The sequence below is a fragment of the Vanacampus margaritifer genome, chromosome 1, assembly GCF_051991255.1.
Source record: "Vanacampus margaritifer isolate UIUO_Vmar chromosome 1, RoL_Vmar_1.0, whole genome shotgun sequence".
NCBI classification, from domain to species: Eukaryota; Metazoa; Chordata; class Actinopteri; order Syngnathiformes; family Syngnathidae; genus Vanacampus; species Vanacampus margaritifer.
Genome location: NC_135432.1, coordinates 62,239,114 through 62,254,499, shown reverse-complemented (window position 1 = coordinate 62,254,499; position 15,386 = coordinate 62,239,114). Strand labels below are relative to the sequence as shown.

Below are 15,386 nucleotides of genomic sequence, written 5' to 3'. Positions count from 1 at the left end.
TTCGTTTCTGTGTCCCTTTCCGCCCTGCAGTGACAGTTATTGCATTATTGTTTATGTTCATATTGATTTGTCTCGCAAGCCATTAAAGTCACGTTGTGGCGTTTCCAGTTACTGTAAATGATCAGTCAATCGTGTTTAATCCGTTATTATTGAGCCGTGCATGGAGACTGTTCTTTTAAATAGCATTTACACCCGACAGGAGTCTGCTAAGTACAAGTGGAACTACTTTTAACCATAGTTTTTGTCTTTATTCAATCTAATATTTTCTTCATTTATTGGAACACTCTTTTTTTTTTCATAATGGTGCAATACTGCCCCCATGTGGCTAAAAGACAAAGTCAACCCCCAAATTTTCTTTGCACTATTTTGTCTCAAGCTCCTAAATCACTTGGACACAAAACCCCTCCACTACAATAAAATGATGTCTTACAAATTTTTTTTTATAATTTTCATGTCCTTAACCTCTAATATAAATATCCATAAGCATCGCATTACGATGATTCTTGTAATTTGATCTGTGGGCCAGTTTGGTTTATCGCCTCGGCGTCTGCATGGATTCAGAGCAAGTGCTTATTGATACGTGTGTAATTTCACGCTAATGTTTATACACTGAACACAGATGGTTGATAAGCCAGATGAGGAAGGAAGCTGATTGGAAACTGTTCAATATTGGGGTTTTTTTTCTTCTTTTTTTCTTCAATATTGCTAACTGCTGCGGTAAATGACAGTAAGGCTTGACTTATTGTGACACAGCAAGTGGCAGATAATATGCATTGATTTAGCCTCATTGCTAAACATTTGCCAGTGGCTGCTTAGAAAAAATACATATATAAAAATATTTGCTAAATTGTAATTTAGGAATATTTTATTTTAGTTTTACTGCAATAACACTTTTATTTCCATTCTGGAATCTATATGGGATTTATAGAATTTGTTTAATTCTTAAAATATTTCACAGTGGGCTTTTTTTTTTTATTCAAAGTTATTTACAAAAGAACAAGGAACTTTTTCATAGATAGAAATTATAGTACATAATTGTGTGATTTTATATTTTTCATATTTGTCATAAAAATCTAAAAAAAAAATTACAAATCGAAATTAATCAAGCTAAATACATTTTCTTATTGATGTAAGAGTGGGTATATAATTATTTAAAATCTAGCACAAAAAAAGCAGTGAAAAATCAAGCAAAAAATGAAAACGTTTTGGGATGTATGAGAAACTTTTTTAATTAAATCTAATCAAGAATGTTAATTATTACCATTTGGGTCATTTCAATTTTTTATTTTTTTTTCTTGCTCTGCAAAACTTCTTTGACGGCTGTGACATCTTTGTTTAGTATGTGATGCAACAGTTGCTGTCGCAATGCACAATTCCTCCTCTCCTGCGAGTCACAACAATTCTTTGTTATTACAGTAATACAGGAAAGGAAATATTGCCGCAACAGTGCGGAATCTTCTTCCTCGTCTATACAAATGCCCTAAAATGAGACTAGGGCGATGTGACCTTGTGTGCTGTGTGGCTCTATTAGCAGCTGCAGGGCGACATGTTTTTAATCTTCCATCCTGTGGAGTAAATCAACTGTTACAGTCAGAGAGGTGTGTGAGGGACGCCATTTTCATTCTCATTACCGCTAAGACAAAATGCCTGCAGTGATCCCCGATAGTCGAGAAGGTGCTTTTGTAAATGATAGCAGAAGGATGAGCGGCGATGCCGTAGAATCAGCTCTGTTACTTCTTTCCTGGAGCTTTTGTTTGTCTTGTGTCTATACGTCTGTTTTATAGATTACCGCGTTCAAAATTTGCAACCGTAAAAATTGTTAGCGAACGTATTTGCAACATTTTAGAATGTCGAACAAACCCTGACGAAACCTCAGTGAGATACGGGCTTATAGCAATACCTTATACACGGCGCCAAAAATGGTTAATTAATACGCAGCGTGAGGAAAAAGCACAACATGGATCCGCTTATCCGTGCCAAGACCGTTTTTTTATATATATTGAAAATAGTATATAAATAGAGGACATTTTTTCCTTCAAAAATGTCGTAAAAATGCTAGAGGTTCAACTGTATACATTTGTTGAAACCGTTATATATTTTAAAATTTTTGCTCTATTTCTTACTAAATTTTCATGATAATTTTTTGCACAGTAGTACATTCCAACTTATTCTGCTAAATTCTCATTGCTTTTTGAGTATCATTAATTGATGTGGCCTGTTAGACTGCTTGACTTTTGACACCCCAAAAAAGTCCAAATTTCCGTTAAAAAGCTAACGTTTTTTGGTCGGTGTAGAAATGAGTTCACAAAAAAAAAAATACATACTTTTTTTCTTCATTTGAATGAATTTGTCGGAGCACAAGTCTGATGAAGGGATGCATTCCCGTCATTGATCCTACGGCGTATGTTGCCATATTGACCGAGGAAACAGATTGGCTGCAAATATGTGCTGACGTGTAATCTTTTTTTTTTCTTCCCCGCGGGACCACTTGAACCCTTCGAACCGCCACGTGGATAAAGTGAGTCCATCAGCTTCCCTTTTACAATGCATACATCTCGACTACATGAAGTGACGGAGCCTCATCTGATGCTGCAAACTGAGGCCATTGTAATTTTATTTTTATTTTTTTAAACATCACTCTTGCAAAGCTCCGTTTTCTTATTCTATGCACTGACAACATTCTATGAGGAAAATCTATCAGTTTGTGTCGTCTACTTGTGATTTACTGCAGACCATTCATCATCCTTTTCCTATGACTCGGTTTCTATTGATTTTGGACCAGATGTCTCACCCTTGTGTCTTGCAGTTCTTAGCCCACTTGTGCTACATTTCGGTCGATATGTGGGCTACCCAGGGACTGGGTTAGGAAAACAACCCAGCATTTTTTTAGTGTGCAGTTGTGCATATTGATTATTGCTGCAGCTATTTCCTATGTATCATCATGACGACATTATCTAAAATATTTTGTCAGAACTTAAAAATGTCTTCGTCCCTTTAACATCTGTGCCGTGTACATCACGGTAGCCCTGTGATGGATCCGCCCATCAGTATGCAGGCGACACCCCTGCGGTTGTGTGTGAAGCCTCTGAAATGATGGCGGGATATGTGGTTGGGGGGGGGGGGGGGTGCGCCATGGATGACGCGTTCTGTCTCTTCCGGTTTGTCGGTGATCCGTCAGCGAGGCCTCATTGATGCTCTCCATATTATTCTACTGGACTGGGTCACGCCACAAGAGTTTTTCGTGCAATCGCAAACCGCAATGTGACTTTGAAGATGCATCTTCTGTACGAGCTGCCCCAATTTGGCATTGAAGGTGAAATCAGCTCAATTTGACCAACCGGTTTCATTAGCTTAGCATCACTATATCAAAAGTATTTAAAGCATGTTTTGTAATACACAACCATTAATGATGTATGCCACTTGGAACATTCTGACCTTGGGAACAAGGCAAGGTCACCCTGGACACCTCTTATATATAGAATGGCCCAAAAACAAGGGTAATATTTTTTTTATTTTTAGTAAGAATTAAAGCTATATAAAAGACTTCCTTTAACGTGTAGGCTACACATAATTACTGCATGAAATTCAAGACTATCTAACCATTTTTATTTTATTTTAGATAAAATATAATTTAGTCTTCAATTCAGCTCATGTGAATTTTGTAAGAATTAAAGCCATTTATAGTCTTTTTACCCAATGTGCATGCATGTTCTAGTAGGCATTAAAGCAATTTTAAAGTTTATTATAAATTAAAACTATATTTTGTTCTCAATTTGCACGTTATATTTAAAATGTGAGCTATTTTAATGTTCAGTTACCAAAAGTATATTTTCGTATGAATTAGCTATTGTAGATTCATTCATTAATCCTATTAGTAAGAATTAAAGCTATTTTCGACATTTCTGTTAGCTGCACTGTATTTCAGAGTCTTCATTTATCCTGAAACGAGTAATAAAAAGGAAAAACCTTTTGCTCTTCAATAACCCAACAACACGTTTTAGGAAGACTGAAGGCTTAGTGAGTCTCAAATGAACCTAATGTATGTTTTAGTAAGAAATAAAGACATTGTAGTCTTCAATTACCCAACAAGCATGTTTCAGTAAGAATGAATGCTATTTGAGTCTCATTAGCTTGATATACAAATTTTAGTGACACTTAAGACACTTACAAGCATGTTTAGTAAGAATTAAAGCTATTTGTGTCACCTGTTAACCAAATATGCATGTCTTCAATAATCATAACATACACATTTTTGTAAAAAATTAAAGCCATGTTATTTTTTCTTTATCTTAAAAAAGTTCCCCCAGGAATCCAGTTCAATTAACCTTGTATACAAACTTTACAATCATTTCCATTTCAGCCTAATATGCAGCTTTTGAAGAGTTTTGCGGCTTTGCGTCTCACAGTCTGTCATTCGCAACCCCCACCGCTAGATGCCACTAAACATAATCGTGTCGTGACATCGCCTCCTTCAAACCGACTTGTGACTTCATAATAAGCCTCCGAGCTTGACTGTTGCCTCTTGTTGACTGACGCCTCCTGTTGCAGCCAGCCCTGCTCCAATCCGGACCACGTGTTCCACTTCCCACCACTGAGTGGCGCTGCTGCACCAGCCAGGCGCCTCCCGTTGGACGAACCCGCCTGAACCCGCTCCCACCCGCTGAAGGACCAGTTGCAAAGCAGCCAGTAAAAGTTTAACCGGTAGGCCTAAATGTGCTGAGACTGAGACTTTTTTTTTTTTGTGTGTGTGTGTGTTATGTTGCACTCTTCCCTTGTTCTCTCGTTCCCTTTCTCTCTGGTTCGATCGTCCTCTTTCTTTCTTGGAGACACGCGGTCCAATCCAGCTGCAGTCAATCTAATCCCTCTAATTCAGTTAATCTAATTTTCTGGGTATGCACACTGCGGATCTGTGCTTTCTGATGGATTTCTATGCGTGTGAATGCAGTCCTGAATAGCCCCACAGTTCCTCTCCAGTCTACCCTGACCTGCTTGCATTTGCACGGTATTAATACAACACACCTTTTTATTTTTGACCGGCTCACCGTATCATATAAAATGAATGTGCTTCTTTTAACAAAACCTAATTTCACAATGCATAAAACAGAAATTTGATAGGAAGGTGGTCAGCTGTTGCGAGGGAGAATTTGTGCATTATATGAATGTACAAATGAAATATTTGGTATAAATTGCGAGGCCGTTTAAATGGCAAATTAGGAGCCAGGGGCGATGTGGTGGTGCAGCCATAAATGTATGACTTTTTTTTCAGTATTATTGTACGTCCATACAAAAGAAACCGCTTGGAAATTGTCATTTATTTAATCTACCAAACCCACTCTAAAAAAAAAACAACAACCTTAAAACTATCAACCAGCGAGCCCTGAACAGGAAGTCATCAGGAACAAGAGGACTTCAATTCAAATCAATTAATTTCATTCATTTGTATTTTTTCATTGTTTGATCGATGCTGATTCCGATTCCCACGTCCAACTGCAATGTTGAAACTCCCAAAAATGGCCGACTTGCTTTGCAACGTGACAACATACAAGTATATGAAAAGATTCGCTCAGATTCCTGTTCCTGGTTGCACGTTTGTAAAAGCCAGAATTTGTGGAGCAGCAAAATAAAATTGACATTTTCGTATCCTGCCCACTAGGGGCAGACAGGAACGCGAGTCAGAAGGAACAGGAAGTCAAAATGATCATTTCCGGGAATTTCACAATAATACCCGCTCATTGGGGGAAAACAAAATCAAAATACTAAAAGTAAAAAGATATGCTACTGAAAAATGAATGATTTCTAACATTTAAAATGTTTAATTAAACACACTAGCAAAACCCTCTAACAACCAAACAACTGTTGTACTTTGGCGTGTTGTGTGTCGGATGTTGAGCGAAATTCAAACAAACAATAGAATCCATTTTGAAATACGGCGGCAGCATAAAATGTGTAAATTGAAGCTCCGGGAAAACAGTGCAGTGCGGTTTCAAGCGGCCTCATCAGTATTCATCAGCAGCTCCCCGTGTATATGATACATGCGTGTTTGAGGGATTAGCTAGCTCTATTAGCAGATAAGAGGGACTTTCTCGCTGGAAATGGCGGCAGATAGGCTATGTAGGTTAAACAACACTCGCTTGTTAATGACATTGACGGGATAAGCGCCCTCGCCTCGCCACTTGTTTTAAGCATTCAGCGCTTTTTCTCTCCCGCTTGTTACGGGAGGGGAAAAAAATCCTTTGACTTGTCATTTAAAAGTAAGGAGAAATCCAGCTAGTGTTAGTGAGCGGTCTCAGCGAGACGACTAGCGATAGGACGCACCCTGATGTCACTGTCCGTCTGCCTGGCAGCAGATAGAAACCAAGCGCGTCATGTTCATCAAGTGAAAGCGGCTACAGGGGCTCAATCAAAAAAGCAACGTACGTCTTTGAAGGACTCGTGGACACGGCCAAAAAGATTCTAAAATGGCTGCTTCAAAGCAAAATGGACGACTTTCTGTGTCTTTTTAGGCAGGATGTAATGATAAGCATGGCCACCAGATTTCATGTTGCTAAGTGGCCGAATTTTCAAAATCTCAAGGACAAATCCGTCCTCGAAGGACACCTGGAAATGTTTTTAAGATGGCCGCTTCAAAGCCAAATTGCCAACTTTCTTTCTGTTTTCCTTTCAGACATCGGTTCTTGAAACTATTTTCGAGGGTCTATTCATAATGTACATGCCCACCAAATCTCTTGTTACTTATCCCAATTGGCTAAAGGGATTGAATTTTCCAAATCTTTAGGACAAATCTGAAAACACCAGGAAATGACCCTAGAATGGCCACTTCAGGCACGTGATTTTTTTTGTGTGTGTCTACTTTCTGTAACAAACTGGCTTACTTTATAGATTTCAAAATCTTGAAGAGCAGCCTGTCTTGCTAGAAATGGGCAAAAATTATTTAAAAAAAACAACAAAAATAACTGAAACTAAATGGAACGACACGAAAAAAAGCTTTTAACCCTAACTTAAGTTAAAATTTGAAGGGAAATTTCACATCTTTTGTACATGTGCGGCGCATTCAGATCCGCACATTAAGTGTAATTTAGAAGCTTTGTGCATGATGAAGCGCTGCCTCTGTGAGTGAAAACATTCTGGAATCTAGGGGTGTTAGAAAAAATCAATTTGTCAATATATCGCGATATTACAGCGCGCAATTCTCAAATCGATTTGATATACGGCCGAATCGATTTTTAAACATCAATTTTTTTTATGGGAATATTCAACAAAATGTCTTACTTAGGGTTAGAATTCACACATTAAGCATGGAAGGATGTTCTATTAATGGAACATTAAGCCTTAATATTTTATTTCAATGCTGTTCAAACATGAAACAGACCGCAACCTGTTTGTTAAATGCAGTGGCTCAGTTATAAGCTTGAATTTTCAGATAAATAATTTTTTTTTCATACAAATCTTACAGTGTACATGTACAGGTTTATTGATTAGTATTTTCTAAATTTGAGTAAAAAAACAACAACGCAATAATCAATTTATAGATTCGCATCGGGATTAATCGGTATCGAATCGTGACCTATGAATCGCGATACGAATCGAATCGCCAGCTACTAGGCAATTCGCACCCCTACTCGGATCCCACTTCAATAATTCATTTAGGTAACAAAAGCTGTAATCGAAATTGGCCAATCCGTCGATGAGGCTGAGCAATGGCTCATTTGCATAAAACTCAAAGAAAAAAAAAAATTCAAAGTGTGCACTCAAAACGTAGGACCGACGAGACACGACTTACACGCGAAGCTCTTGAGGTCGAACGGTTACCGAGAGATTGCGAGCCCTCTTAAGATTCCTTCCTTTGATCCAGCGGGTCGATACTCTTTGTTATGTAACGAGCGTTTCCATACTGATCAGCATTTGGAGTCGACTGGCGCTACCGATGATTCAGTGCGGTTCAGTGAGTCGTTTTGTATCCTCAGCTGGGCTGGATCAACTTGTTTGGATTTCAGGAAATGGTGACCTACAAAACTGAGAGTGTTTGCTGCCTGTGAAAGTTTTCATTCATTTCGGTCATTTTATTTTCAACGCATTGAAATGATCGGATCGGGACTGTTGTGGTTGTTAGCACGAACATTTTTATGTATTGGACACCATTTTGAGACTCGTTCCCACGAGCTGGTTAATTATAAATATACAGATAAGTTCACTGACTCAAATGTAATAAATTGGAAGCATAATTGGGTGGGGGCGGGGTTGATTAGATGGTAACTTTTTGGCCTTAGTTTAACCATCGCGGTCAATGGGCTATTTATGAAATGAGCTTTTCAGCTTTTTGTTACTTAGACAGCAAATGTCAAAATGGCCGCCCCCTTGACTCCCCCTTTCCCCTGTGATTGCTAAAAATTAGCGGCTTTTGCGTCTTAATTTATATTCCACAAATGCAATATTATTCAGCACGCCGTGTTTATACTGGGGGGGGGGGGGGGACATATATTGCAAAGAACATTTTTGACTTCTGCTTTCAGGCAACTCAGTCTCAATTAGTTTGCTGTTTAAATAGTTTTCATGTTTTGGCCCAACCGAGCCAAATTATTATTATTTTTTAAACCTTGCTTATCTTTTTGTTAAAGTATTGTCCTGTCATGTATTGCGTGGCTTTCCTTCCTTTACATCCGGTCAACAACGTCCATGCGTTCGTTGCAGCCGTTGAGTGACAGGCCCTTGTTTCTTGCATTTGTCCCGCCCTCGCTTAAGCTGTCAATCTTCAGTAACGGCCCCCCCCCCCCCCCCCTTCAGCCTTGACCCTGACCTGCTGGACCACCACCAGGCAACCATGTCAGAGCTGACAGCCCACGCATGGGGGGTGGGGGGTGGGGGGGTTCCATCTCCTTGGCTCCGTTGGGCGTTACAGAAAGAGCACATAAATATGGAGATGGGTACGAATAGGGTCATTTTTCAGGGTTGACCCCCGAATACACCCCACCCCAACATTTTTTTTGTTGTTGGGGGGGGGGGGGGGGGATTCCCCTTCCCCTTCCCCTTCCCCTTCCCCTTCCCCTTCCCCTTCCCCTTATTTTCCATGGTTATAGCACAAAATTTTAAGCTGTATTTTATTTATTTATGACTTTTTAGTGTATGTGGTCAAGTCAGCCTCTCCCGTGTCTCTTTTCGCATCAGCACTCCGTCACCCATCTACACAACATCCCCTTGACTTCCTGGCGTACCACCGTACTGCTGATGCATCATCACCTCCGCATAATTTGTTTAAATGACAGTTTAGGCGCGTGACTCCGTTTGCGTACACTATGTAGTGTCCGTTACCAATCCAATGAAGCTCCGCCCCCTGCATTGCATGATAAGTATAAAAAGAAAAAAAGAAAGCCGCAGGGGCTGTACACCAGTAATTGAATCGTGCAGGCTGGGGGGGGTGGGTTGTTGAAAGCGTGGAGGTTTTGGGCATTGATCGGCGCTAAGGGGGCTTCGGAAATATGCCTGGCCAGTCGCGGCAAATCAATCAAACAATTAAGCCGTCTCTACGGAGCCGCCTGTTCTCCGTTTAAGTCTCACCTCGCCGCTCCCCGGCTCGCCGCACACTCCAAATTAATTGCTTCTCGCCGCACATGCACACAAAATAAGGCCGGAAGCTTCCCTTCGGCTCCCTGTGGACGTCCCCCAACCTCCACCCCCACCTATGGGCTTGGGGGAGGTAGCTGTGACTTTGCATTGTTGCACTAATAATGCTTAACCGACCCTGCACTGCGTGTCAAAAAGAAAAAGGAAAAGGAAGGGGAAGACACTTTTTTTCTTTTCTATTCTTTTTGGAAGCATTCCCGATTGTTCGATAGTTTGCTGATCCTGTCAGCGTTCGACACATTCCTTATGTTAAAAATATATTTTTTTAAAATGTGATTGGTAAAATATCTGTCAGCACTTGAACTCGGACTCGAACCAAAGATCTGCATTCACGGAATCAAACAATTTATTGTACTTTTGCCGAGAAGAAAGTCATAGTTGGGTAGCAAACTTGGGTTTAGTTCCCATAAGAAAAAAACAAACAAAAACAATACAAATCATGATTGAATGCAACTTAAAGTAAAGTCAAACCTTTTTCAAAGTCTATTTTTTTTTTCGCAATAATATTTTCAATGCAGCCCCACTAGTCTAAATATGATATTCTGGTTAATATTGTGTTAGTGGAATATGAGTTAAGCAGCAAAATCCAGTCATTTTTTGTCCATCTCAGGGGGCGGCCATTTTGCCACTTGCTGTCGACTGAAGATGACATCAATGTTGCTCAGGGCTCAGGCAACGACCAATCACAGCTCACCTGTTTCCTAGAGCTGAGTCGTGATTGGTTGTTACCTGAGACCTGAGCAACTGTGATGTCATCTTCAGTCGACAGCAAGTGGCAAAATGGCTGCCCCGTGAAATCCCAAAAAACGGCTGGATTTTGCTTCATGACTCATATTCTACAAATGCAATATTAATCAGAATGTCATGTTTAGACTAGTGATGTCACATATCACATATTATTGTCAAGAAATGTTTGAGGTTGACTTCCTCTTTAACCCCTTCGGACCCATAAATGATTGCCGTGGACATGACATATTTGCGCGTCCAAACCAATAAAAACGCATAATTTGGATGACGTCAACACTTTTGTTTCATGATTGGATCCTAGCTGACCAATCGCAATCGCAAGTTGATTCGCATGATGTTCATGTTAACTCATTCACCGCCATTGACGACTATAGACGTCAAAAATGGATTTGAACTATTGCTATGAGTTTAACATTTTTTTCCCCACTTTTGTTAACAAGAGTATGAAAACCTAGAATTGTTTTTATTGTACATTTAGAACAGATGTAAAAATAGTGATTCACTAGTGAAGTCATGCGATTAATTACAATTAAAAATGTTGATCGCCTGCCGAATTTTTAATATATATATTTTTTAAATGAATTTATGGCAGTGAATAAGTTAAAAATGTTGCATATAAGCTTGGTATGTTTACAACACATTGCAGCCATATTATCCCAATTTTTTTTCCCATGTTGTTCTTATGTTGACCAGCAGAAAAAAAATCTGAAGGGGTCAAGTTAAACATAACTAAACTGTACTTGTGCAGTGATTCTTTGGGCGTACCACGAGAGAGACCCCCCCCCCCCCCCCCGTGTACCACCAGTGGTACGTCAACTGCCCTAAAACAATCGGGAACGCTTCCAGGAGAAGCAGCCGAAAAGAATAGAAAAGAAAAAAAAGTGCCTTCCTCTTCCTTCCTCTCACCTCAGCCAAACCCTCCCCCCATTTTCCCGTAAAGACAAACCTCAACGGGGCCGTCAAATGTTGTGTTTTCCTCACACCTCCATCTGTCCGCCACCATTTTTCTTATCATATCTGTATGTGCCATCAAAGGTCTGCCACGAGACATATTTAAGGTGAAAAAAAAAAAAAAAGGTCCCTGCTGTTCACAGCAGCTTCATCGACTAGATTAGATACGGGAAATGCTACAAAATGTACATTTTGTTTCAAAAGCGACAAATTCCGTGCAACGACAAGCCTGGTGACAATAAAGAGCTTGTGACCGTGACTCAGCACTCTTGCGATGATTGATGGTTGCGTATGCGTGCGTGCGTGCGTGTGCATTCAACGTGTGTGTGTGCGTGCGCAGAGAAGAAGCCGGTCCCATCCCCGAGACTGCTGACAGTGTGCAGCTTTGCAGAGGCGTCCCTCAGGGATGCTGTCCGGCTGCTGAGGCTGCACTGCGCACACGCACACTTTTTCCACTGTACTATAAGCGGCGGAGTTGCGGATTTGCATTTTTGAACACCACAAAAGCACTCGTTTCAATCAAATACTGTTCAGGTCGAACTTGAGCCGTTTTAACGTTTAATAGCAATTAAAACAAGCAAACAAATAAATGAAAATCTCACCCTGAAATTTGATGACCAAATAGTTTAACCAAAACATAGCAAGCAAAAATATCCCTCCGTGTCAAATTTTACTAGTGCTTATTAATATTAGTTTGAGATTTTGATTTTCCCTTTTTCATTGAAAAAAATGGAAATGTCATTAATCCATTTCAGCCTTCCCGCAGTAAACACAAAATTATAATTATAAAAAAATTATTAAAAAAAAAAAAAAAAAAAAGACTCCATAATACTGTTTTTCTTATTTAAAAAAAAATGCAATAATGGAAAAAAAAATCCCAATTTTTTTTGGTCACACTGCATCATACTATGGAGGACCAAAACTCCCAAAATTCAAAAATAAATAAATGACTTAAAGTGAAAATAAAAATGGATATATTCAAGTCGTCACTTAAAGGGTTAAAGCACTGCAACACATAAATGCTATGCAGCTTTAGCATTAAGCTAGTGGCCCGAAAGGCAAAACGACCTGGAACATACTACATATTTGTGTTCATAGAAATGAACAGTGTGCAAGCACGACCATAGGCAATTGTATTGCTTCTATTGAACACCTTAAAAGACGCATTGATCGTGCTTGGAAGCGGTCAATAAAATGAGCCTCGCGATAATCAAAGACAGATCGATATGTGACCCCGTTCATGCTAATGAATGCTCCTTTTTCAATGTGTCCCATTAGCAATGCAACAGCTATACTAAACTGTATTGGCAAAACTTTTAACTGTCCTGGATCAGTGGATGGATGATGTGGTATGCTTTGGATCATGAGCTTGCTGCACTGCTGTGTTCTGTACTCAGGCGGGACTAAGTCAGGTGGAGGATGACATTTTTTCTAGCCCCTCTCGGGGTGGATGAAGAAAAAAAAAGAAGATAAAAAGGGCGGAGCTAATGAAGACAGAGTGGGATGGAAAGCACAAATTTTTTTTTTTAAATAATGCAGTGAGCGAAATCAGTTGGCAGCCATGTTTCCTTATAATAGTGCCAAATCTGCATTGTGGTGTTGTAAGTGACACAATATTGTACCACTGCAACTTTGCTGCAAACCAAAACAGCAGCACATACATTATCTCTATAGACACTAAACAGTCATGCACAGTGGCTAATTAGCGCTCTGTTGCTAACAAAAAAAAAAAAAGCAGCACCTACCAAAGCAATCCAACTTTATGTGGAGACATTGCATTTACCGATGATATACGCTCCACTCGACTGACATGTGGTCACTCCACAATGTTGTGTGCTTCCATGTTTATATTAAGTTGACTTAAAGCAGGTAGCGATGGATGTGTGTCATGGCGTTGTATGCGTGTGATTCACAGGAACAAGGTCATGTCCTGTGATTCAGGCATATGATGTCATTGAACTCCCCGAGCTGACAGGGCGACATGAAGATTGTGTGTGTGTGTGTGTGTGTGTGTGTGTGTGTGTGTGTGTGTGTGTGTGTGTGGTGAATAATGTGCCTGTTAGCCAAGAAGACGAGGAGGAGGATGGAAAGAGGGGTCAGGGTTTTCTAGACATTTGTCATACAAGGAAAATGATGCCAAAGACCCCCCACAAACATTTACTGTCACTTGGGGAAATGGTTGCGTAAGAAAATCCAAAGCATACCACATCATGTCACCCCGTACCGTATTATTTATCGATATCAATCCATCCATAGGAACGATCAGCTTGTGATCCAAATCATACAGCATCCACACTTTCATCCATCTGTGAGACGGATGCTCCGGTAGGTGCTGCTGTTTTGATGAGCAACTGACGGGGCGTTTTCTTATTTGCGTTGGGTGAAATCAAGGCGGCCATTTTATTTGTCTTCAGCTGCATGCAATCCGTCCATGTGATGTCAAGCAGTGGGCGGGGTCATTTGTAGAGGCGTCTGCCAGTCTGTCCCGGTAAGCCATTGGTCAATTTTAACGGCATGGTTTATACCTCGTCTGTGGCTTTACATCATCCCTTGCTATGATGACATTTTGAAAATGAAAAAAAATAAAAATACAACGCACACACACACAGTCAGCATTCGGCTCAACCTTTCAACCCTCATTGAGTTAACAACCTCTTTTAACAAACGTCTTTGTTCATCTCACCACTACACGAACACGTCCGTATGCAATTAGGCGCTATTGTTTCGCCCCCTGAAACTGCTTGTTGTGCGTTCATGTAAAAAAAGCTATTGATTTCTCCCCCGCCCCCTCCCGGCTCGATCAATAGCTGTCCGGGACAGAGCATGTGAACACGCAGCTGCAAATCAGGCTACAAGGCTTTTTAATGTCTTTTTAATGTGATTTTGTAGGGAGGGGAAAAAACAGCACTCAATGGTGTCTAATACTAAACGTTAGTGTTAGCATTTAGGTTGAGCGCTTACTTTAAATCAGTGGTGGAAAGTAAAAAAAAAAAAAAAGTGCAAATACAAAACTCCCATTACTTTTTTCCCCCAACCGCTGCGTATGACTTAAAAAAAAAAAAAAAAGACGTCAAGTCAACCGTCGTTGAGATATTGATGAAAAATGCTCACAAATTGTGAAACATAAAAATGAACATAAGTGATTGAGGACTGCACGTCTGAGTCTCCACATACAATATACTGACAGTACTGTATTGCTTTTTGTTGAACCAGAAAAACATGGCAAGATTGTCAAGGAAGAAGCAGATGAACATAAAGAGAGCAAAATGAAAAAAGGAGAATGTTGAGATCCTGTTATTGATTATCCGTTCACTGACTACTGCTGTGCATTTCTGTGACAGAGGCTCTCCATGCTTTGCTTTCTATCCACAATATGAAAAAAAAACATAAGTGCTAATTTATCCTTTTTTTCTTCCTTAGTTCACAACGTTAGCAAAGCTATGGGAACACATTTGGATAGTGTTGAGCCAAACAAAACAAAAGGTATGTTACATCATTTTTTCTTATGACAACTATGTAAATTGATAAGAGGGAAACCATTTTGTCTGCATTTTTTTCCCTTGTGCCAAGTTATCAAAACAGGTATTGTATAGAATTGACTAAAAAGTAGTTTTCGGTCTTTACTGTTTTACTTCCCCGTATTTAAAAGGAATCAAATCACTACTTCTTGTTTTTTTCTCTTTATTTTATACAATTTATATCCGCTCTTCTGCTTAATTACAGATTGCGAGTACTTTTGTCACCTCTGCTTGCTTCATACTAATATTAGCATTGTTATTATTGACCCCCCCCCCCCCTCCCACCCCCACTCCACCTCCTTGATTTTTCCAACTTTTAATTACTCTTGGATTTAGAAGCTTTTAATAACTGAGCTTTTCTGCCTGACTTCATTGCCAAGTGTAATGAAATATTCATTGTATGAAAATCAGCTGTGAGGGTAATTAGGTGCCGGTTAATGTACACGCTAATCCGCTGTGCGGCTTTAAAGTGACTGACGGCTGTCACCGGCCATGCGAAGCCTTCCACTGCGTGCGTTGAAGTTTATGTTTTGTATATGTACTTCGAAACGT

General features: G+C 39.8%; 1 long non-coding RNA gene across 1 annotated transcript in view; it reads left to right on the top strand.

Moving 5' to 3' along the window:
* The first annotated feature begins 4,550 nt into the window (after positions 1-4,550).
* LOC144060940 (uncharacterized) overlaps positions 4,551-15,386 on the top strand; it is a 71,008-nt gene continuing 60,172 nt past the window's right edge. Inside the window, exons 1-2 of the long non-coding RNA XR_013296044.1 lie at positions 4,551-4,701; positions 14,737-14,799. This is a non-coding gene — a long non-coding RNA (uncharacterized LOC144060940). The remainder of the gene's footprint in view (positions 4,702-14,736; positions 14,800-15,386) is intronic.